Source organism: Aphelocoma coerulescens, chromosome 3, assembly GCF_041296385.1.
Source record: "Aphelocoma coerulescens isolate FSJ_1873_10779 chromosome 3, UR_Acoe_1.0, whole genome shotgun sequence".
NCBI classification, from domain to species: Eukaryota; Metazoa; Chordata; class Aves; order Passeriformes; family Corvidae; genus Aphelocoma; species Aphelocoma coerulescens.
The window spans coordinates 46,632,251-46,655,322 of record NC_091016.1 but is presented as its reverse complement, the minus strand read 5'-3'; the positions used below and the strand labels follow the sequence as shown (position 1 = coordinate 46,655,322).

The 23,072-nt window shown below is 39.5% G+C and overlaps 1 long non-coding RNA gene across 2 annotated transcripts; it reads right to left on the bottom strand.

Annotated features, from left to right (window-relative positions):
• Nucleotides 1–6,300: 6,300 nt before the first annotated feature.
• Nucleotides 6,301–20,287, bottom strand: LOC138108043 (uncharacterized). Of its 2 annotated transcripts, none has more exons than XR_011149834.1 (3): nucleotides 19,948–20,287; nucleotides 12,763–12,881; nucleotides 6,301–9,974 (listed from the first exon to the last, which is right to left on the bottom strand). It is a non-coding gene; the product is annotated as an uncharacterized lncRNA (long non-coding RNA). The 2 variants fall into 2 exon arrangements; XR_011149835.1 differs by having other exon boundaries at nucleotides 12,763–12,877.
• Between the last annotated feature and the right edge of the window lie 2,785 nt (nucleotides 20,288–23,072).

Here is a 23,072-nt window from a genome sequence, read left to right as displayed (position 1 = left end):
CTCCCGCCGCTGCCGCCGCCGCTGCCGCCGCTGCCGCCGCCGCCGCCTGTGGCTGGTGAGTCTCAGCCCCGCCGCCGCCTCCTCACTTCTCCTCAGTTCGCTCCGGAGTTCGCTTCAGTTCAGGCTGCGCTGGCAGCAGCGGCGGCGGCGGCAGGAGGGGAGGGGGCAGGGCCCGCGGGGGTGGGACACGCCGGGGGCGGGACCAAGGGCGGGGCGGCCGCTGCCCGGCGGCGGCGGCAGCGCCGCTTGGCGGAGCCACAGCCGTCCCTCCCTCCTTCCCTCCCTTCCGCTCCGGGGGCCCGGGGCGGCGGCGGGGGGATAACCAGCTTCCGCGCGCGCACGGAACTCTCCCAAACAAAGTCGCGTCGCGGCACCTCCGGGGCGGGGACGGGTCACGTGCGCGCCCCCCCCCGGGGGCGGGGAGAGCCCCGCCGGGGCGCGCGCGCTCCCGCCGCTCCGCACGGCCCCGGTCGCGCGTGGCGGCGGCGGCGGCGGGGGGCGGGCAGGTGCGCGCGGGGGCTGCGGCCGCGCTTGCGCGCGCGGGCGGTGGGCGGTGCGGACGGCGCGACGAGCGATTCCCGGTCGGTCCCGGGGCCGCGGGGGCGGGCGGGGAGCGCGGAACCGCGGGGAAGCCGCCACAGTGCCCCGGGAGCCAGCCGCTGACCGGCCCCGCGCGGGGGCGAGGAGGGAGAAGCGGGGCTGCCGGGAGACGCTCACCCCGGCTGCGGGGCCCCGGCAGTACCGGGCGGCCGCGGGCGGGCCCCGCGGGGCGCGGAGAGGGTCGAGATCCGTCCGCTCTGGCGCTGCCCCGGGCGGGCACGGCCGGCCCTTCCCCCGGCCCCCCGACCTGCGGCGGGCATTGCGCAGCGTCTGCTCCGGTCGGTAGCCCGGGCCGGGTCCCGGCCCGCTGAGCTCCTTCCCGCCCGAGCCTCCTCGGCAAGGCTGTGCGTCGCCCTTGTTGCTTGTAGGGCAGCGCCGCGTTTTGGCATCAGCCGTGGCTTGTTTGACGGGTTTGGATGGGAAACGTGACGGGAGCAGCGGTGTCCGGCAGCCAGAACCAAAACTAACGTGCTCCATCCACTGTAGCCGCAGAGGCAAAGCAGCGCGACGCGGTTGCTTGTACGTATTCCTCCTTACCCACGCAGCTACTCGGTGTTCTTACTTGGTGTTTAGCACTTAAGAGGCTGTCAGGAAGCTTTGAGGCAGTTTGCGGTAGCTTGGTAGAGCTTTTGTTACAAAGCTGGATAAAAACCACTGCATTCTTCACGTAGCTCGCTGAAAACAGTCATATTTCATAGGATTAGGTACAAAGTCTAGCTATTGCTTGAAGTTCTGTAAAAAATTCAAATGCATTTCAATACGTACCACACAGTATTTGAAGATACTTTCAATATTAGGTTAATGGCAATGAACAATGCTTCCTAAACTAAAAAGAAACAGACACGTCATGTTGACAGGAGTACAGTGTCATTGGGTATTGTCAAGCAGTGTTAACTCTGCTTTTCCTGAAAGATGTGCATTGACAAAAATGTAGAGAATGCATAGTTCTCATAACAGTTAAAATGACTTGGATTATTGCCTGTTCCATTGCATGCATATCCAGTGTTCATTGTATATTTCCCCTTCAAACGTGTAGATAGAGCTCATTATTTGGACACTGGAGTTTTTATTTCATTTTAGGGTTTTGTTTACATTAGTAGAAATTAATCACTTATGTAAGGTAAGTCAGTCATACTGCTTCTATCCTTAAAAAATTGTATGTTCAGTAAGAAAATATTATCCTTGTTGTCAAAGAATAGCAGTGTTACAAACCATTTTTTAAAATATAGATTCTTAGTTCATCAATAGCATGCCCACAGCACACCGCAGTATGGTTATGGATGACAAAACAATGCAGTTTCTATTTAGTAACATGATTGTGTTTGCTCTTTTCCAACCTTGTTTTAAGATTGTGACAAGCTAAAATACAACCTTACAAGCTCAACAAAATTGCCATCTTTTTACTTCTTGTAGACCAGTCTGGACAATGATGCATTTTTATAGACCTTTCTTGCTAATTTTTAACTGGTGAACGAAGGCTCTTTTTAACCCTGAGAAACCATGCTGTCAAATCCTTCCATTTGATTAAGGGCACCTGCTGAACAGCAAGCTTTCATCTTAAAATTAGATAAATGTAGATGATGTTAGAATAATTGTTCTGGACTGATGATTCTCACAGTAAAAATAGCATATGGAGACTTTTTTTCAGCAGATTTGGTGCAGCTGTTCCCATACCATTTCATTGTTACTTCCTGGACATAAAGAGTTTCCAGTGCTTGAATATAAGCAGACAATACGAGGTAAGAAATACCAGCACAAGTTGTTGTGCAGTAACACCAGTAACCTACTAACAGGAACAATATAGTTTGTCCTAAGGTATTTTGTGCTTATTTATTGGAGAATGAGATGGTGCACGCCAACACTTCCGGAATCACTCATGCCAGTGCAAAATTCAAGCTCTAGTTTGCTTGGTTGCTAATCTGAATTATTTTCTCAGTCAGAACAGTACAGAAATTGAGGCAAAGCTACATAATGAAGCTGCCCATTTAATTAGGCACAAATGACAGGAAAAGTTCTCATCCTTGATTTTTTCCATAAATACCTCAAAACTCAGAATTTAAGTCTTTAGAAAAAAGCCCTTGGAAAAGCTGAATGTTTTAATAAAATGCAGAAAGCTCATCATTGGTTTCAAATAGACAAATCAGCATAATATCTTTAGCAAGTATACAGTGAAAAAAAAGCTACCTGAAAACCCCTCTCAGCATACCTTATGTTCTGCTCTCTGCCTTTACCTTCCCATACTCCCACATTGTAAGAAAGGGAGTTTTAAGAGTTCCTGGGAGATGAAAGTTGAATTAATTCAGGTTAAAGAGCTGAAGGTACAGCTCCCATCATGACTGGCATGACTACAGCCTGATCTACTGAGACAGTAGAAATACTTTTGCACTCTCTCAATTTTGCAGTTTTCCCATGGGGGAAAAAGGCAGGGGGGAGGACATGATAGAGGGCTGGGTAAACAGGTTCTGTGGGTATGGGGGAGAGGTTGTGTGGTGTTGATATCAGGGAAGGGGAGGGGACAGGGAGATAGAGGTTGCTTAGTCTGTTTCAAGATAACCAGGTCCTGTGGTCTTGTAAGGTTCTTTAAATAACTACCTAATGTCTTAACTTCTATCTAGACACAAGCAGAAGTACCTATCTTCAGCACTTGTGTTTTCATCTAGGTAGCCCTTCTTGTATCATGTAACCTGTAGTATTCTCCAACAGTTTCTGTTTTAAGGTGAAGTTTTATTGCATTAATCTAATCTCAAAGTTAGAAGGATTACGATAATGCCAGCAGCGGCCTCTGTGTATTACAGTAAAGGCCTGCAATGATCATAAAAAGCAAATTCAATTACTGCTATAATGTTCATAGCTGATAACACCTTTGGAAATAGAGGCAAAGGCTAATGACTACTGGGAAGCTCTTTCAAGAGTGTTGGCTATTACTTCCAGTGTCTCTGTTGACCAAATCATAGGCATAGGCTGTTGGATGTCATCAGCCTTCTGCGATCCTGTCTGTAACAGGAAGGTACCAATATGCTGTACTACACTTCTTTAGGAAAAGAAGCAATTCTTCACTCACCTATTACAGTCACTTGAAAAAAAAATACTGTGTGTGTGATTCAGTATTGAATCGTTCATGGTGTACAAGACTGTAGGTACTGTAGCCAAACATGCCCAAAACCAGATGAACATCTGAAATACATTTATTTCTGCAAGGTGATGAATGTCTTAACAGAATAAGGTCTAGAGCCAAACTAAAAATCTCAAGGACCAATTACATGAAAATTCTGCGCTGTTTGACAACAAAAACATATTTCCCTTGACATTAAGGCAAACTTGACAGGTAACTTTTCAAGCAGAAGCTATAGTAGTGTGTCATTCAAAGTAATAAGCAGATGATGTAGTTTTCAAAAGGGACATGTCCAAGTATTCTGTGTAATCCTGGAAGAGATAATGCCTATATTTGTCCACTAGTGATGTTATGTCATTGCTGAAGAACTGAAAGATGCAGGTTTTAAGCACACCTTAGTCTGGAAGGAATCAGATTTCTATCTCTCATACTTCAGTTACTTCAAGCTGCACCACAACTGTGAAGAAGGGTGTAGTAACCCACAGTATCACTCCTGGTAGAACTGGCTCTTCCTCAGTCTGGAATAAAGGAGCCAGAAGAAGAGATACCTTTGTGATTCATCAACTTACACAAGAGTAGGAAGAGCTACATTCTCATTGTTCCTGTGGTTGTGTATTAATTATGCAATCATTAAGCTGGGGAGAAAAGACAATGCTAAGTAAAACAAGTAAGTATTTTTCCACTTTTGACCTAAATCTCGTACCTGTCAGCTTTCTTGGTAAGGTCTTTATTTCATATATCTTAAGTTACTGCTGCAGGACGCTGTTACATGGATAGGATGGAGGGGACTAAATTCTGCTTGATAAAATACTAAGCATTTTGTGTAACTTTCAGTAGTTAGGGAAGGCAGGAGTATCTCTGTATTGGGCTTCACTTTATCTACCTACCAGAGAGTCATGGTTATGCATGGAAAAGATGTAAATCAATATATAGTGGAATGTATTACAGCTGTGTTCAAGATTATCATAGAATGATTGCCTACAAGATTGCACTTTTGAGTAGATTATTTCCATGGGTATGCAGTGGCTGTACATGCAGTTTCTTTAAGTACTAGGTAGACTTTTTTCTAGAAAAGATTGCATTTTAGCAACAAGAAAAGGTGTGTCTGTCTAGAGAGGGTGGTGCTTCTGCTGTGCTCTTGAAAAATCTCATTAAAAACAAAGTTTAGATTGGTTTCGTTTCACACTCTCCAGTAGGAGATGAAAATGAAGTCCCAGGTATGCCAGTTTTATTACAGCGTTGTTGAGCAAGGCAGAAAATGGTGAGAAGGAGGAAAAGAAAAGCAATCTGACAAGGCATAGAAGAGAAAAAAATGCCAGCAGCTACAGAGAGAAAACTAAACTGAGGTACTGCATTGTAAACATAAAATTTATCCACTTTATTGTCTTCATAACATCTTTTAAATTGAACTGCGGGGGGGCAACAATGTTTACAGAACATATTTGAATCCTGTATTTTGAAGGTATGTGTTGCCTCTAAGATCATAACATTCCTACACCTTATAATTTATAAACACTTGTATTGTTTTAGTGCATTTTACAGCTGGATTATCAGTAATTGATGCTTTTCCTAGGTCAGTAAAAGAAGCCAACTAATCTCTTGAAACACACCGTACACAGTGTTTTCCCAGTGTTTCTAACCCCATGCACAGCCCCATGGCTTCAGTTAGTGTGCTAGGATATGACACTTTTCCATCTCTGCAGTTACAAAATTATTACCTTAGCTGTATAGCTCTGTGCTCATGCAGGGAGGAATTTCATATGGCTTCTGGCCTGTCACTTTTGGTAGCAATAAGTGAGCCAGCCTGTGCCCCACATTGCAAAGTGGGAGTAGCAGTGAGTATGTGTTGCAGTAAATGCAGCCCTGATCTGTGGGGCACTGAACTGACCATTGCTAAATATAATACCTGCCAGTGGAAGTCCAGCTAATGCACATTCAAGTTTAAAAGATTACTGTATTATCATATCTGGAAATTAAGAATATTGAGAGATCTTGGCTATTATTTCAGACATACTTGGGGTTTTTTACCTTCTGTCTTTTCTGAACTAGATGCCTAAGTTTAAAACTATCCAGGATAACATTCTGCATATTAATTGCTGCAGTCATCTCAACTACTGTAGTGCTCTCAGCAGCTTTTTAAAATTTGCTACATGTAACTAAAAATACAATGTTGAAAGACATACTTATGTGTAAGATAAGGGGGGGCTGAGCTCTTCAGCTCCAGATCTACCCCACCCCGAACTGGCCACAAACTAATTACTATTTTCCTATATCACAAGGAAAGCAAGTTATGACTGAAACACAATAGAATTTAAAATGCAGTTGAAGCATTAATTTAACTTTTCCTAACGTGTGAAATGTGAATGCATATGTATATTGACTTACACTGTGGGATTGCTAGTGATGTGTTGCATGTGGTTCTTAATGTTCAGTACTTAAAGAGCAGCATTTCTTACAAAAGGAGCATATATTTAACTGGACAGAAGACATCTAAAATTATAAAAAACTTTAGCCTTTTTTAAAACTGCAGTAACAAGCAAGAAACATTTGTATTGCTGGGCCTTCTAAGAAAATGTAATTAATCAGTCTGAAAAGGCCAGAACTTTATTTTTTACTAGAAGTCTTCTTTTCCTGTCTGCTCAAAATACTTTATATTTTCCAAGTCTTTATTAAATGTAAATCTTTGTTTTATTGGTGAAGAGAAATATGTGGAGCTACAAAGCTGTGAGAAAAGAAAGGGACTAAGCAGTATGAATGTTGAAAGCTTCTGGAGATGAGACAGAGTTGCTCAACAGTGTTGATCCAAAGCAAAGGACAGAGCAGTGCTACAGTGGTTGTTGATTACCCACACAAAGACCATTGTGCTTCTGTGTTGTAGTAGCTCAGAGGCTCTTTTTTTATCTGTCCATTGCTATTTGTGCCTTTCTCTAAAAGGAAACAACAGCGTTCAATTTCTTAATATTTTCTGATGGTCCTTTTTCACTTTAGGAAGCCTAAACTTTGTTTTGATTGTGGATGACTCATTGTCTCCCATTTGTTCCTCCTACCCACAGTCTTTCTGTTGAGTGTGGGAGATATTTCCTGGAATATAGTAGCCACATATATTTGAATTATCATATGCCCTGGAACCCATTTCACTGTTCTCTACTCTTCAGAAGCTGTGAAACACTTTGTAGTTGAATACTTCAAGTTGCTTGGATGAAAGGCATTATGAAAGTGCAGAAACAGGAAGCATCCCAAATCTCATGCCATCTTCGTTGGAATTTGTAGGCTGGTGCATCATAAGTCCCTGTTTGACTGTCACCAGAGCTCAGAGGCCAGGTCATAACAATCAGTAAAACACGACTCTTGGGCTCAAAGCCAAAAGGTGAACATCACTGGGTTTTTGCTTATCTAGGAGATCTGGCTTGTTTTGAGCTGCAGTCACTTCATACAAGATGATATCATCCTATATAGCTAATGCTGGATCTGATTATCGTTCAAAATTAGTTAATTGTTTGATCCTAGTAAGTCACTGTTACAAGTTCATAAGCACAATAAAGGATAGGGTTCCCTTGCCTTGTGGTATTCCACTTGAATCTCCAGAAGTTCACTTTAATCTCATAGTTTCTGTATGGCATCTGCCTGCTCTGTGCAGATGTGTCCTACACCTCTTGGATGTCTGGAGTGGCCATTGCAAACTGTTGAGCCATCAGCTACATCTCGCTGTAAACATACGGAAACGTTTTCTATTAACCACTTCTGCTCTTGGCGTAGTTTGAACAACAGCTTGGGTTCAGGATTTTGACAAGAACTAAATTACTCTGTTGAAGGTAATGCAGTCATTCCCTAGCTTTGACTTTTGGAAGTGGGTTAATATTTTACATTCATCTAGTCATTGTGTTGGCCAGACCACAGAGTAGAGGCACAAGGAAATAAGCTGAAAAGTTCGCTGTGGTGTAGAGGCAAAATACATGAAAAAATCACTGCTAAATTTGCAGTGTCTGGAAATTATGCTTTACACTGCTGGCCATTCTCAAATTCTTACAGCTTTTTGTTACTATTTTTAGTGTGAAATGTTTTGTGCTTGGTCTCAGATTATGACTGAAATATAGGGAAGGGAAATACAATGCATTTCTTCTACATTCAATTTACTTCTGTACAGATCCCGTTCATGTGAGTCTAGATATTCCTGTTTGTCTACAACATGAGAAGTTTCCAATAGTGTACAACTTTTCTTATAATTTGTAGAAGCTTTTAAGGCCCATCTCTAATAGGCAGCTTTTTATTATGGAAGTTACTGTACAATTCATAAATAAGGGTGATCACTGACATGTTAACATTATCTTTTATAGTATTGTATTTGTTTAAAAAAGAGTATATGAAAGTTTCATGGGCAGTTCTTCACCTTTTAGGTATTTAAGTAACTTGTCAAATTGTTAAAGAAAGGTTATGACACTTCTTTGATTGCAGGTTTTTGTTTTGACAGAACAGCTACAACAACTGTCTCTGCTTTAAGCATGTGCACACCCTACACACCTCAAATCCTGATAGGGCTAAAGAACTGTTACCCTGTCAGCAGAGCAGAGAAATGCAAAAATCAGTTTCCCAGAGAGTATACTCTGCTATTCAATTTGCATAATAATACTGTTTGTATATGTATTAACAAATAAATACTTGGTCTGACAGCATGCTCAAAAAACAACAGGTTGTGGGGGGAACTATACAGGAAAAAGAAGGTACTGTTAATTTTTATTGTAATGTTTTGATTACAGAAGGCCAACATGAAAACAGGTATTAAGTAATCCAGATTAGACAGCCTTCATTCTTCCCACGGTAGAAAGGGCTGTAAAGTTCCTGTTATTTGGGAGGCTGGCAAACCATTTCTCCGCTAGAGGTGGAAGGAAGGCACTGCTTGACTTAAAGCATTTCCCCATCTCTAGAATTTTTCTACTTGGTTTTAAGAAGTCATGACCTAGCCAATTAAATGGCCAATTTTCAGGCCAGAAGGTGGTCTTCCCTTTAGCAAGTCAATTAAAATATACATCCCTACCTTAGTTTTCCTTCCAGGTAGTCTATTTATAGCTGTCCATCTGATTCTCATTACTAGAAGCATAATTGATCTTTTGTCCCATTTTGAAGTTTGTATGCACCTGTCTTACATGTTCATAGCAAAATCAATTACCCCTCTGGCTACAGATACATCCTGGTACTTCATTAGGAGTTCATCAGGGTAGGCGGAGTCCTGCGTGTCAGAGTGACACCAGGTGATGAGTGGGGGAGTCAGAGCAGCTTGCACGCTCCTGCTTGTACCTGATGTCACTTTGGTGCGGTCACTGACACGGTTTTGAGGAGGTGTGGTAACAAAAACAAAAACCCAACTGACCAAAAAATCCCACTTTGGCTGAGTTCATTTAATGAGGAGACTGAAATAGAGAATAATTTGAAAACAGTATGCTTGGACTTCTCGGTTATCACAACTAGATAATAGAAGATCAGCAGTGTAGTAAGACGAGTGATTATTATGTGACTGAAATGACCATTTTGCAAATAGTATTTATGTAATTTTGCTGTAATTCAATTCATCTGACTGATGTGGAGTTTGATTAATTCAGTAAGTAACACGTATTTCATTCAGTTTGTCCTCACAAAAAACTGCTGTTTTGGCTGTTTATGATCAAGAATTTTGTTTTGTGTGCAATCATTATTTGTGTCTGGTAAAAGACTTTAGTGGTCTTTATGCCCTTTTGGCTGAAAAGAATACCTGAAAACAGTAGTTGTAGATCAGAAGGCATTGTATGTTGGTAATATGATGTAATCAGGCAAAATTAATTTGTCTCAGATCATAAAATAAAAAATAATGTATTACACATTCCCTCATTTTTAGAAATTAAAATATATAAAAACAATTTGCAGAATCCTAAACTATTCTGTGACTGTTCAATTGTGAAGGTACACTAAGTCCTGAATTTTATGTGTGGTCTGGTTTTTTATCTGTAATGTTTTGACATTGTTGTTTGTTAGAAATAGCAGAGTTTTATATGTAGATATATACAACCCGTGGTCCAAGTTGTATGGATTTGTAGCATGCTTAAAGCTACATCATTATGTCCTTACCTCTCATTAATTGTCAAATTACCTAAAATTGCTTTTCATATAACCTCCTTGTCCTTTTATGTAGATGTTTTAAGTTTGCATTTCAGTGTGTGGACCACAAGCAGGTAGAGAAATTTCTCCAGCTTCCTAAAGGTGAAGTGTTTTTCTTCTCCTCTGGCAAAATGACCTGATAGAAGCAAGCAAAGCAGGCGAAAGCTCGCAAAGGCACATCCTTTGCAAAGCCAGGCTGCCGGCTCATGCGCAGAGCACAGCCAAGCAGTGAGACTGAGATTGTATTGACAAGAACAAGATGAATGGCCCCCTGGAGACTATGGGGTTTGTATGCTCGTTTCCACCACCTTTTCATCCTTTTGTACCCCCTTTCAGTTCATATGCAGATTAACTCAAACCAAGTCCACACTAAATACTCTTTTTCACTTTAGTTTTGGAAGGTAGGTGGAGGATCTAAATATTTATGAGGCTTTTTTCCTCTGGTTTATGATGCACTCTTGTTGAATGTTGAGGAATTACGTTAATGAATGCATGCCTGCACACACAGACACAGAAACCAGGCAAAAGGAAAAAAAAACCACACAAAGCATTGTCAGCTCTAGTGTCGGCACTTACTAAAACAGTTCCCATTTAAAAAAAAAAAAAGGAAAGAGATTTAAAATCCATTGCCAGGAGAAAAATAAATTGTATGGCTGAGCACAAAAGAAAGAACAAAGTTTCATCTTTGCTTTCCTCAGCTGTAAATGAAACTCTTGTTTCAGCTCTGAATAAAATTGAAATAAAACATGTTAATTGAAAAATGAGAGCTTGTCTGAAGTCTTAACTGGATTTGTGTTTTCATTAATAAAAGACCAAGCTTCAGTCCTGAACAAGTTTCCTTTAACATGAGTAGTAATAAATATGATATTTTTTGGTATGATACAAGGTGCAGTTAAGTATACTTTAATTAGACTTACAAGTCACATAATTTAATGTCGCTGCTTTTGCCATGATTTTGCTGAGTTCAGTACACTTCTTTAGGAGAGTTAGTTTTTATGAGACAGGGTTTTTATGAAAACTGAACTTTTTTTATTAAATAAAATATACCGAGATTATAGCCAGATATACTAGAATATTAATTTATTTTCAGAATGGTTAGTCAAAACTGTAACTTAAGGAACATGTTTTTTATGGATGGAAGAGTAAATGGCATTAAAATACTAGTACTGAAATAGGGGCATGTTAATTCTTTTAAGACTACATTATCAAAAAGAGTCACCTCTTCAACTTATAATTATCTCTGCCTTCCTTGCACCCCTTTTTATTCTCCAGTACACACATAGCTGTGCCAGACAGGGCCACAGCTCACACAAGTGGGACAGTAAATTCTTCTTCATTCAGGAAGCAGAACAAGAGATTTTAAAATGTGCTTTTGTGCTATCCATTTAAAAACCTACTGAAGCGATTGCAAAATACTAACTCTTCAAGTGCAATAGTATTTCTCTGTCTAGACTCAGTTTTTCATATTAATAGTATGCATATCTGAAGTCCATAAAACATTGTCCTAATAAATACGTTTATCTTTTTATGGTAGTTTGTTTTCAAGGTATTCAGTTTCATAAGTAATTAAATCCAGTAAAGTCATCTGTATTTCATTTGTTCTAAACTTATTGTTTACAATCTTAAAACTGATTTTGCTATTTTTAATGACTTTGCCTATGTTACTTAAGGGTTAAGTGAAACAACTTTGTTTAGCAGATCCCAAAACAGTAAAGCTGTATATATGACCTAATAAAAAATTAGTATTTAACAATTGAAATTGCATCACTTTTGTTTAATCTTTTATCCTTTAGCCTAAATCTTTTCCCTCTTGCCTTTTTTTTTTTCTCTAAGTCTGCATAGCCAATTGTGACCACAGATACAATATTTTAGATTTCAAATTTACCTGGACTTGTCCATCGTGGGCAAATTGAAGCTCTTAAGTGTTACCTTAGCAAAACATACTTGCACACCTGTATAATGATGTGGCACTTTTTGTCTGGGGGTGGATTTGCAGGAAGGGCAAGCAGGACTTCCTTCTACGTATACATGTACAGCACACAGTGGACTAATAGGCGAGTGGAAAAAAAATGCATCAAGCTGGTAAATGTTGGAAGAAAAGAGCATCAGGGAGATGACATACTTGAATAAGCTTTGAAGAAGGAGAAGGGGTAGAGGCACACATAGCAAAGAGCTTTTATATGGAGGACAGTAAGAAAAAAACAAAGTTCTGAGAGTCCTGGGCTTGAGTAAGGGCTTTGGGGGCTCCCTTTAAGCTATTAACATTCCCAAAGAGAGAAGATAAAAAAATAACACACCAGCCAAGGTCCTTTTTTGCGATAAGAACAGTGGATGACCTATAGTCAGGGAGCAGGCACATCAGAGTGCTGTAAAAGGCTTTCATTTATAATAGCAAGTACCCACACAAATACAAAAAAAAAAAAAAAATCCCATAGCCAAAGAGGTTATAGTGCACAGGAGTGCCATGTTAATGATGAGGAAAGAAATTATCTCTGCCTAAAAGAAAGTGGCACAGGAAAATTTAAGAATGGACAAAGATCACAAGCCTGAGCTAGGCATCATCCACATGTGCCTGTCAGCTGCGCCTCTGGGCAGCATGCTGATACTAAGAACAAGCCACCTTCTCCAGGCCCAGAGGTTCCTGTGGAAAGGGGCCGTGTGAGGAGCCAGAAAGTCCTGTTTAGACCAGGGGGACTTGTGGTCTGTGCAGTAGGTAGCTCACATTCCTTAAATAGAACATAGGACATAAACTAGTTACCTAAGGTGAGCGCTTTGCTTCTTCTGCTGAAACCAATCTGCATCCACAGATTTCTAACCCATTAGAAGAAGCTCCGCTTCCAAAAGATGAGAACACACAAATTCCACTGTGCAAATACAGCACTGATGCTTTCAGTGCATTCTTAAAGGCAAGATGGTGAGCCTACCTAGTGATCCTCTGCCTTACAGATTTTTGCTTCAGCCAAGGGTAGGAGAACATTCCTCACTTGCTTGATCAAGAGTCCCACAACAGGTCCAGACTTTGGGTCCCAGTGCAAAATCCTAACTCCAGGGGGGAAAAAAAACAAAAACAAACAAAAAAGGTAATGGAACTGATTATAAGGACCCAAATTACACCACTGTCAGGATTACCAAACACGTTAAGATTTCCAACAATAGAAGCTCCCCTTCATTTGTTTGTACTCACTCTACATTTTTTACTATTTTTCCTCTGAATTAGTTCAAATTCAGAAATTGCAAGATATGTAAGGATTAAAAAAAATAAATTTAAGAAACCCACAACACACACCACTGGAAATTGCAGGTAAGTTCTTTCAATACTCAACTTTCATGGTGAACATCAAAGATGAGCAATATTCCTTTTTCCTGAGACTGATTCTGAAGCATTGTCACATTATATCTGAAGGCAGTGGGGTCCAGCCAAGTGTTTTCAAGAAAGTACTTTTGTGAGTCCACCTAATATTGAGGCTGAGATCTTTCCAAATGGCATCCTGCATAAATTTCCCTTTTTTTTCCTTCCCAAAAAGAAATTTCCTACAGCTGAATCACAGGATTCTAAATGGAGTCTGCCACCTGCCTAAGCTATGAGAAGTCTGGCTCTTTCCATACTAGTGTGACAGAGTCATCTCACAGATGGGAGGTGTATCCCCACGGACAGCACTGAACTGAGAGAGAATCTGAAAACAAATTTTGTGAGTTTGATGTACAGGCTTATAGTCTTTGGTGCCTAAACAACTGAATTAGATGTAAAACACAAAAATTCTCTCTACTCACAGATGCCTTAATTTCTGCTGAGAGAAAGACATAGAGCTCATAGCAGACAGAAATGTGCAAGTGCTGAAGCCACAGTTATCAGTAAGTGCTTAGAGGTCTACCATATATCCTTAGACAAGTTTCTTGAATGACAGGTCTACAAAAATCCCCAACAAAACAGGTCTGCAAGTTTTCTCAAGTTATGGGTGATGCACGCTTTTTTCTTCTCATATACAGAAGCAATGTTCAAATTCATAGTTCAGATTCATTAGCACAGTCCTATTAGGACTCCCCGGCCAATCTAGTTTCCAGAAATATCCTTCAGACACTTAACCTTCATTAATTAATTGATGAGGGAACCTGAGCCCACCTCTAGACACAAAGATTTACTACCTTGGGCACAGAACTCCTGTAAGGCTTAAGTGTCATAACAGAACAGCTGTGAGATGCTGGTAGAATAAAACAGAACATCATTCCTCCCTCTTACACAAATCAACTCCAGATTTCTTCACAAATCATCAAGAGGTTCATGGTTGTTCTTCAGGCAAACAGCTTCCGGTATCAATAAGTGCTGTCCTAGGAAGGAGGAAAGTGGATTTGGGAGAGTTTTATTCTCCAAGCACAGTATTTTTTCTTATCCTGCTTTCTCCTGCTTGAATTTCTCCATACAAAGGAGGAAGGGCAGAAGAAGAGGCTTCTGTTTGACAGCTATTTTCTTACCTGTTACTTTTGCCAGCACAATCTTCACACTTTATAGATACAAAGTGATTATTTGAAAGGCAAAAGATGATATAGGCAAAAGTTGCAGACTTATTTGAAGGAGAACAGAGTAAACTGAGGAGACTATACTGTTATTTCAATAAATATTCCCTGTTTCAGAACACAATAACTTGCCTCCATTCCATTTCTGACATTTTAAAAGCAATAGCCGTTGCTAATTTGTTTTGTGAAGCATTTTCTTTGTCAAAGTGTGAGAATTTTTCTTTTCAAAGCTATTGAATACAGGAATTAAATAAATGGAGTTTACAGAAACCTCAAGCATTATTTCTTCCTAAAGATCATTTAGTGTTCCTAAACTGTGTGGACTGAATTTGTTATTAAGTTTGCAAATATAAATGCTCGTAAGTTGAGTATTAATAATCTAATTTGGGAGCATTCAAAAAGTTTATTACTGAACCAACTATTTTAGCTTTTTTCATTTGTCAAAAAAAAAAAACCAAACCAAACCAAACCAAAAAAAAAAAAAAAAAAAAAAAAAAAAAAGCCAAAGCTGGAAACTAATCAATTAACATTTTGTGATATTTGTCTGAGGAAGATAAAAGGGCTTGTTTTGTTCTTTAAACACTGCCTTAGTCACTTTACTAGAGTGATTGTTAAGAATGATGTCATCTGAATAAGAGTAATGATCTAACAAGACACTGAAATGAGACAAAAGAAGTTTGAATTTAATGTCAACTTTTGATACAGATTTTTTTTCTGCCTCTCATCTAAAAAGTTTAACAAACAGAACCAGGGTAAAACTTGACCATAATGCTGCTCACCCTGGGCTGGCCGTGTTCATACTGTTGAGATTTCATCCAACACAGCATGGCAACTCATCCCACAATGCCTGGCAAGTCTTTGGGAAGGTGTTAGTTAGCCTTGGGCGAAAACTGTCGCTAGGCTCTTCTGAACAGCACTGCCACTGGGATGCACTCCCTGGCACTGGTGACTTTCTCAGTGCACATGTAATTCCCAGGAGTTTGATCAGACCATGGGACAGTTCTATCAATAAGTGGCCCTTTAGTGGGCAGTAACTATTTTTCCTTTCTTCCTCTTCTTATCTGCTACATCTATTTGGGCCATCATATCACTGGCAAAAGTAATCTCTCCCTATTAGGTGTAAACCATCTATTACAGGGGAGATCACTGCTTTAATTTTAAGCTATTACATAGTATATTAATTAGAGTAGCAACAGAGAGATTGCAAAATATAGAAAAGTCTGATAAAAGAAAAGGAAATCTGTGTCTCCCCACACAAATATCTATATATACATATTTCTGTAAGTGTGAATCTGTCAGTATGTTAATATACAGTAGATATATGTATATATATTTTTAAATATACCATGTAAAAGAGTTCTGCATTACTACATCCCTCTACCAGCAGAATTAAGATAACAATCTATTACACAGCTTTTTGACAGAAATGTTATAGTTAGTTAGATAAGCTTATTCTTGCATTATGAATGGCTCCTCCAAAAACCTGGACATAGGCATATATGACATTTCACTCAAAATTAACAGTATTTCACAGAGAAAACAAAAATAGCTATTCTGTGATAATATTTTAAATTGTGTTTTAAGGTCAGGTTTCATACCATATCATTTAAATTATAGCACCAAAACAACAAAACACCCTACTTAATGAGGGATTAAGTTAAGAATAGAGATGAGGGACAGCACAAGAAAAATAGGACCCATGCCTGAGACAGGGGTTTTAATGGCTACATCTTGGCAGTGAATTTCTCTCTAACACTGGTAGCTGTACATGAAACAAGAAAGGTAGTTAAGGAAACAGCAAAGGGTAACAGTACATGCACAAAGAGGGACCTTGCACAACAGTGCAAGACAAAGAAAACCAACCTCATAAATTGGAAACCAGGAATTCAGAAACCTAAAAATATTTTATCTTTTCTTCTAGTAATCATAGTTTCAAGTAAAACTGGATGAAAGAGCCACGAAATATGCAAAGTAGCTGTCTAATCACACTTCAAAATGACAATCTACAAATACTCCAGACTTCTTTTGGATTTACCAGCTCCATCAAGAATGTGCATTTATTACCAGCTGCCAACATTTCCAGGAACAAATGTATTAAATAGATATTACAGCATGTGGCAGAATTTCCTCAACTGATGGTAAAATATATGACTTTGCAAACTGATACAGAGCCTCCTCCCTTGGTCCAGGCAAAGGAGCAAAAAATAAATGATTGAGCCAAACACTTATTAAGGCACTTCAGACCTGATTAAAGTCAAATTGCAGGAAACATTTACTTAAATATAAAATATGCACAGCAACACAACCTTAATTAGGCACACACGTCTCTCAAGATATCAATAAATGTTTCCTTTTTGATAGGTCTGATTTAATAGACTAATAACGGGAATGTGTCTGAAACATCGTTCAAGGAAGTGAAAGAAATAAACAAGCTCAAACATTTAAAACTCAACACCAATTAGCAGACCATTCTTTTCAAAAGAAATCTGAATTTCAAGTTTATTTAACTTCAGTCAAACACAATAAAGGCTTTGTTTTTAGAATAATTGGGTTTGAGGGTTGAGAACAGCTTCTGAGTGTTGGTATCTTCATTCACAGAAGGCTACATTAGCAGCAAAATGTGTTGGATGCTTTAAGTTTTAGCAGTGAATTAGAAAATAAATGTGAAGACAGATCTTCCCATCTAAAGAGTTGGTGTGTCTGTTTGTTACCTTTGGCATGAAACAGAAACTGAGAGGTTGGAAATGGGATCTTGCCTTGTGCAGCTGCCTGGTGACTGCACCATGTTCAGCTTGACCATGTGAGTTCTCACCTGGGTTTGGCACCTTAGGGAACCTTGAAGCAAGAAATGCACAGCACATACTTATAGCAACTTCAAGCAAAGCAAAGACTTCTGTGTCCATTCACAAAAAGCACTTGCACTCCCTTTTGGCCGTCTACACCACAGAAAAGTGCTGCAGTTTGCTTCAAACTCCAAGAACAATACTGCAATATCTCTTCTGATAAAGGTTTCTGCTCCAGTTCAGACAGAGAGTGTTTGATTTGTGTTGAACAGTGCCTTGCTGGTTGGATTTCAGCGGTGATGACAGAAAGAAAAACTGTCACAAGGGAAGACCACTGTGTCTCCAAGCACAGGAGAGGGTTTGGGGGAAGGTTTGTGTCTGAAGCCAGTAAAAGGTGTGAAATAAAGTAGTGACCTTAAATCTCACATCATACTATGGCTGTTCTGTGAAGAAGCCCAGGGCTGCAGAATGAGATCTCTTTACTCTAAAATTATTTTCTTGCCAGCAAGGAAGAGGGGAATGAGCATTCCTACACGAGTGAAACCTGTGAGAACTGTGCTGATATTATTTATTTTCTCAGAATGGTTTCCTGAGTATCAGTGGGTTCAGCTTTCCTGCATGAAAGTAAATGGCCTCAGTTATCCTGCTGTCATGGGATGTGAAGCAAATAATTACCTTTGTTCAGGTTCTTGTAATTCGGAAGAAAGAATATTTGAGCATAAACTGAATAGTGGATTTTTAATGCAGTCAGTTCATGAAACCAGGTAACACAATTTTTTAAACTAGAAAGAAGATTCAAGCCCACCTGACTTCAATGAATAACTTGATTCAGTGATGCCAAAATTTCATTCCTAATTTTCCAGAACAATGATTAAAATTACAATATCCCCTTGAAAGGGGCTATTCTTAAAAAATAGAAAAAGAAAAAAAAAAAGTAAAAAATATTTTTAATTCCAAATATTGTATTTGGAAGGTTTTAAAATTGTGTCTCATACACAGTGTCTGATATGTACCAGAAAAAGGAAAGATTTCATCTGTTTTATTGTTTCTGTCATATCAGATATTTAAACATGCTGAAATAAAAGACCCCAGAATAAGCAGCAGTAGAAATCATAGAACTTAAAACACCAGAAAACTTCACAACATCATAACTGCAAATAAACTGAGTCTCAAACTCGGCATTTTGTATTTTTTCTTGACATGACTACCTTTTTTTAAAAGACATAAAATCAAAAGCATAAAACACTTTCTAAAAAGTTAGCAAATATGCAGATATGGACTGTGACATTCAAATGTATTATCAAAGAAGATAATTGATTTTTTTGTGTATACTGCTATATTACTGATGACACCACATCAAAAAACCCTACATTTTAGCAATGGATTTGCTGCATTAAGTCAGTGTAAGTGCCCACCAGGCTGTCACAATGTGCCCAGTGAAAGAGACTGGATACTGCATGATGTCCTAGCAGGTAGCCTCTTTTAAATAATTTGTACGTGGTGCTGGATTATGTGCATAATTCCCTCCAATCCACTAGAATGCTAGAGTGGCCAATGCATAATGGGGCCTTTGGTGATGAAGAAGAATAGTGGAAGAAAGGTGCTCTAACTCAGGTACTTCTCACTCCTGATCTCTATCCTTCACAAATCTTGGGGGAACAATGGCTCTGTTGATGGAAAGCTTGTTTTCTCAAAGGTAAGTGGAATAAAAGGAACATGCAAAGAAGACATTCCCCAGGATGAGAAAGTACAAAGGTTTCTTCTGCATCTTCCCTTGCCACCACCCCAAACTGGTCAGGTCTTCCAAAATTTAAAAACCACTGAAATGACTTTACCACTTCTCAGAGAAAACCTCTGTCTCAGCAGATGGGAGTTAGATTTTTTTATTATTATTTGCTGCCAGAAAAACCTAAGTATTCATTGGTATCTGTGATTCACTTAAGGAAAAACAGAGCGAACTGCAAACAGAAAGGAGCAAACTAATGCTGTGAGTGCCAGATCACCTGCAGAAGAAAGCCTTTCCCGAAAGAAGGAGGGAAACGTTCAGCAGTGCCTATGGGAATCAGGAGCTGTAGAGAGAAGGAAATTACTTAGCAGAGAGCTTTGGTGCCTCTCAACAGCAGCAGCAGCAAAAATGTAACATGAAAGTAGAAAAATGCAAAGAACTGAAGCAAAGAACAAAATGAACCCAAGAGGAATTCAGAGGGTGGTGGCGAAGGGCACTTGTCGTGAATGGGACAGAGCAGCCACAGTAAGGAGGTGATAAACAGAGTGCCAGAGGCATGACGGCATGTGCTGTGGAAAATAAAGTTTGTAACTGCAGACATTTTAAGAATGCATTCATTCACTGAATACAGTGCAAAGCACACAAGCACACAATGTCTGGAGGGCCAGAGAACTGTTCCTCCCTGAAAAGTTAAACGGCTTTTCTTTAAAAGTTACTTTATTTTGTTGTATTGGACCATATGCTGATACACATCACTGAAACTTTCACCCTGTTTTGCTTCTATTGTGCTGACTAGAAAAGTTCTATAACTTTCCGTATGATTTTTTTTACCTGTGCTTCTATTACTAGCAAATCTGTAAACAAACTCCTTGAGACTGGGTATTGCATATAGATTCAGAGAGGTCACTAAAAGCAATGGTAACCCTCTATCCCCTGCTACTGCTTTGCTAATAAATTGCATAGATAATCTACTAGACTTCTGTTCTCCCACCTACAAAGGTCGTATTTCCTTCCTTTTCTAATGCTTCTGTTCCTTCTTCTGGCCGTGTAATACACATCTCATCCTCAAGTTCCTTTTTTTTCCTTACCTTAATTTTCCACTGCCATGCTGCCTCCAAAATAGATGTACCTTAGCCTCAGCTTTCCTTAACTTGAATTTACTACTTCTTCAGAGCCCAACTCCTCACCTCCCTTCTGCCTCTCAGTTTCAGATGATATCTTTAAAGCCTCTCAGGTGGCCACATCTTCCTTATTCCCTTCACCTGCTTCTCCAACTTCAAACACATAATGCAGACAATTAAATCTACTCAGTTTACTGTTCTTTCCATATGTCTCACAACTCCTGACTTTCTAAGCTTTCTGCATCATTTCTTTCCTGCCTAATTACCCAGGCTTTTCCTGGGGAGCCACTCTCCCTGAGCTGTTGGTTTGGTCAGCTTCCATGTGCTACATGTCCCCTTGTCCTGCATTAAAATCCACCCTTTTCTCATGGCTGGTACAATTGAAGTGTATATTTTGACACAAACAATATTATAGTATTTCCACTTTCTATTTTGCTGTGTTGTGCAGACACACAAAGGTTTCAATTAACCTGTAAGCTTGTCAGGACAAGGATCTTTCTTGCATAAACTATAAAGGACCTTTTAAGCACATAACAAATACAGAGATTTTGGCACCATCTTATTTCCAGAGGCCTTATTTTGTGGAAAGTAGAGCTCAGTGCTTCCTCTCCTCCCCCATGTTCTCTTTGCTGTCTCTCCGATCCATTTGGATCTCCAGGCATAAACACGATTTCACCAGAGTTGTTTTGCAGCTCTGTAAAATTGCATCAGACCCAAAGAAATGTAGAGGTTTCTGGGGTGACTGTTTCTGCCTGTTAGAGTAATACAGCCTGCTGGCTGCTGTGCTGTAGCACACCACAAATTTGAGTCCACATCTTACCCCAGCTACCTCTACTACAGAGTATAGGTAGTGGAAAAGTAAGGAGTAAAAATTAGGAGAAATATATGGCTCGTGTCATCCTTCCACAAATGCTTTTTTATCTTTCCTACAATTAAAATTACATTTTACCATCTTCATTCATATGTTGGGTGTTTCTCAACTAAATTTTGTTACAAAACTCTGTGTCTTTGTATCACAGACCAGAGGAACAATTAAACTGAGTTATGTCAGTCATGTTGTGAAATGGCACCTTTGCTCTCAGTCTTTCATTCCACTATTCAGTAAAGTCTGTATCTTGCTCTACTGAATACCGAGAGAAGGAATTCAGTACAGCATCTACATAAGCAAGGATTAGAGGTGTAGTTGGTATAAACATATTACAGAGCATTGCAAAATGAAGGCATAATTTAAATAACTTAGAACATTTCTTTCAAGGCATACATCACACTTAAACAATCAATTTTTTCTGCCAATATTTTTGCAAAAAGTTGAATTGCTTATTATTGCAGCCTCTTCCCTGCATCAAATGGAATCCTGATCCCATATTCAGTTTCTCTGGTTTTTCAACCACATTGCTCCAATATCCCTCCCAACCACATACACATTACTGCATAAGAACAGATGGAGTTTATGCACAACTGGCTTTTTTTTTCCTATAACGAATGGAAACAACCAGCCAGACAAGACAGAATTTTGCTGAAATTCTGAATTCTTTCTGCAAGTTTAAAGATTTTATAACTTATCATTCATTGATTATATAGCATCCATGCTCACAAGCATCTGTTGGTTGCATATGGGAGTCAGACAAACTCCTTTTCTTATACTACTGTGGAAAATAAGACACAACTTGATCAAAAGAGAAATGCTGCAGCAGCTGTTTGCAGGATGAGCTCTCTGCCCCCCTCTGAACTGGGGCAGAAGCAACCAGTAAGAGAGGATGTACCATATCATGAATGCCAAGAACTCAGGGACAGATATGATAAAGCCAAATTTTCCCATCTGGGTAGAAACAAGGGGAGTTACGGCTGAGATCCAGCTCTGGCAACTTACAGGAAGATTATGAGCAGTTCATAATAAGCAGGAGTTTTTCTGGCAGCTGTTTTGTATGTTTATGCAGATAATCTATCCATTTGGAAAAACTGCAGACCAGGTATATGTAAGGCTCCTGAAACTCATGGATTTATTCCTAATCATTGGGAGATGTGCTTATACATCACAGATCTTCATTAGCAGAATGTTAGACTTCAGAATTCTGCCTCCAGCCTCAGCTGCTTGTTTCAGTCCATTCAGCTCTCTGAACACTGGAAAAGATGAATAAATCCTGGCTTATACTCTTTCCTTTTCCTGACTATCAAAAGTTCAAACCTAACCATTAAACATGCAACATTTACTTAATGGCATGCTTTGTTAAGGAATACTGTTCAGTCCTTTTGAATATGCCAAAAACTCAGGAAAACAACTTAGAAAAATTTAGGAAAATTACTCTGACTCATTCAGTTTGTTTCCTTTTTTCTACCGTCATGAAACTCTGAGCTGGAGGAATGGAGGCTTCTAGGAAGCACTAGGGAATTCTTGTCACCATTAAATATATCACTACATTGAACTATTTTTTTTTCCCCAGGGTTAGAATTACCAGTCTTTTAGGTTGCTCTCCCTAATGGTGAAAGAGAGGAACATGCTAAAGAAATAATAGCAAAGTCAAGAAAATATCTATCACTGGAAAAAAAAAAAATCCCACTACTCCAAACAGCAGAAAGACAGACAGCCATTAATTTAAATCAATAAAAGAGCTGGGTTCACTTGTCTTCACTCTGGTCTTCTGTGCTGAGTTAGGAGCACATTCCTGCAGTTCAAAACTTGGCACATTTTTCCCTTTCTCATCTATGCTGCCTCCTTCAGATATCTTCTCATTTCTACTCTTTTCTGAGCCTAGTCTTGGCTTCAAACTTTCTAAGTATCCCATCTTTTTTTTAAAAAAGCTTTTCTTATATGAATTTCCAGCCATCTTAATTAAAACAATAAAGTTAAATTCACATGGACTGGTTTTTAACCAGCAGTTAAAGTTCACTATTTCTGTTTCAGACCTGAAATTCAGAAACATTTTTCCAAAAATATCATTTGCTCTAGTAAAAGGGATTTATTTCCTCTCTCTTGAAAGGAGCTATTCTTTTGTGAACAGTACCACCAGTGTGCTCTCTGGTGCACAGCTTTTCTATGTTGTTTTCCTGTGCTATATATTGTATTTCTCTGATTTACATTGTGTATTACTCAA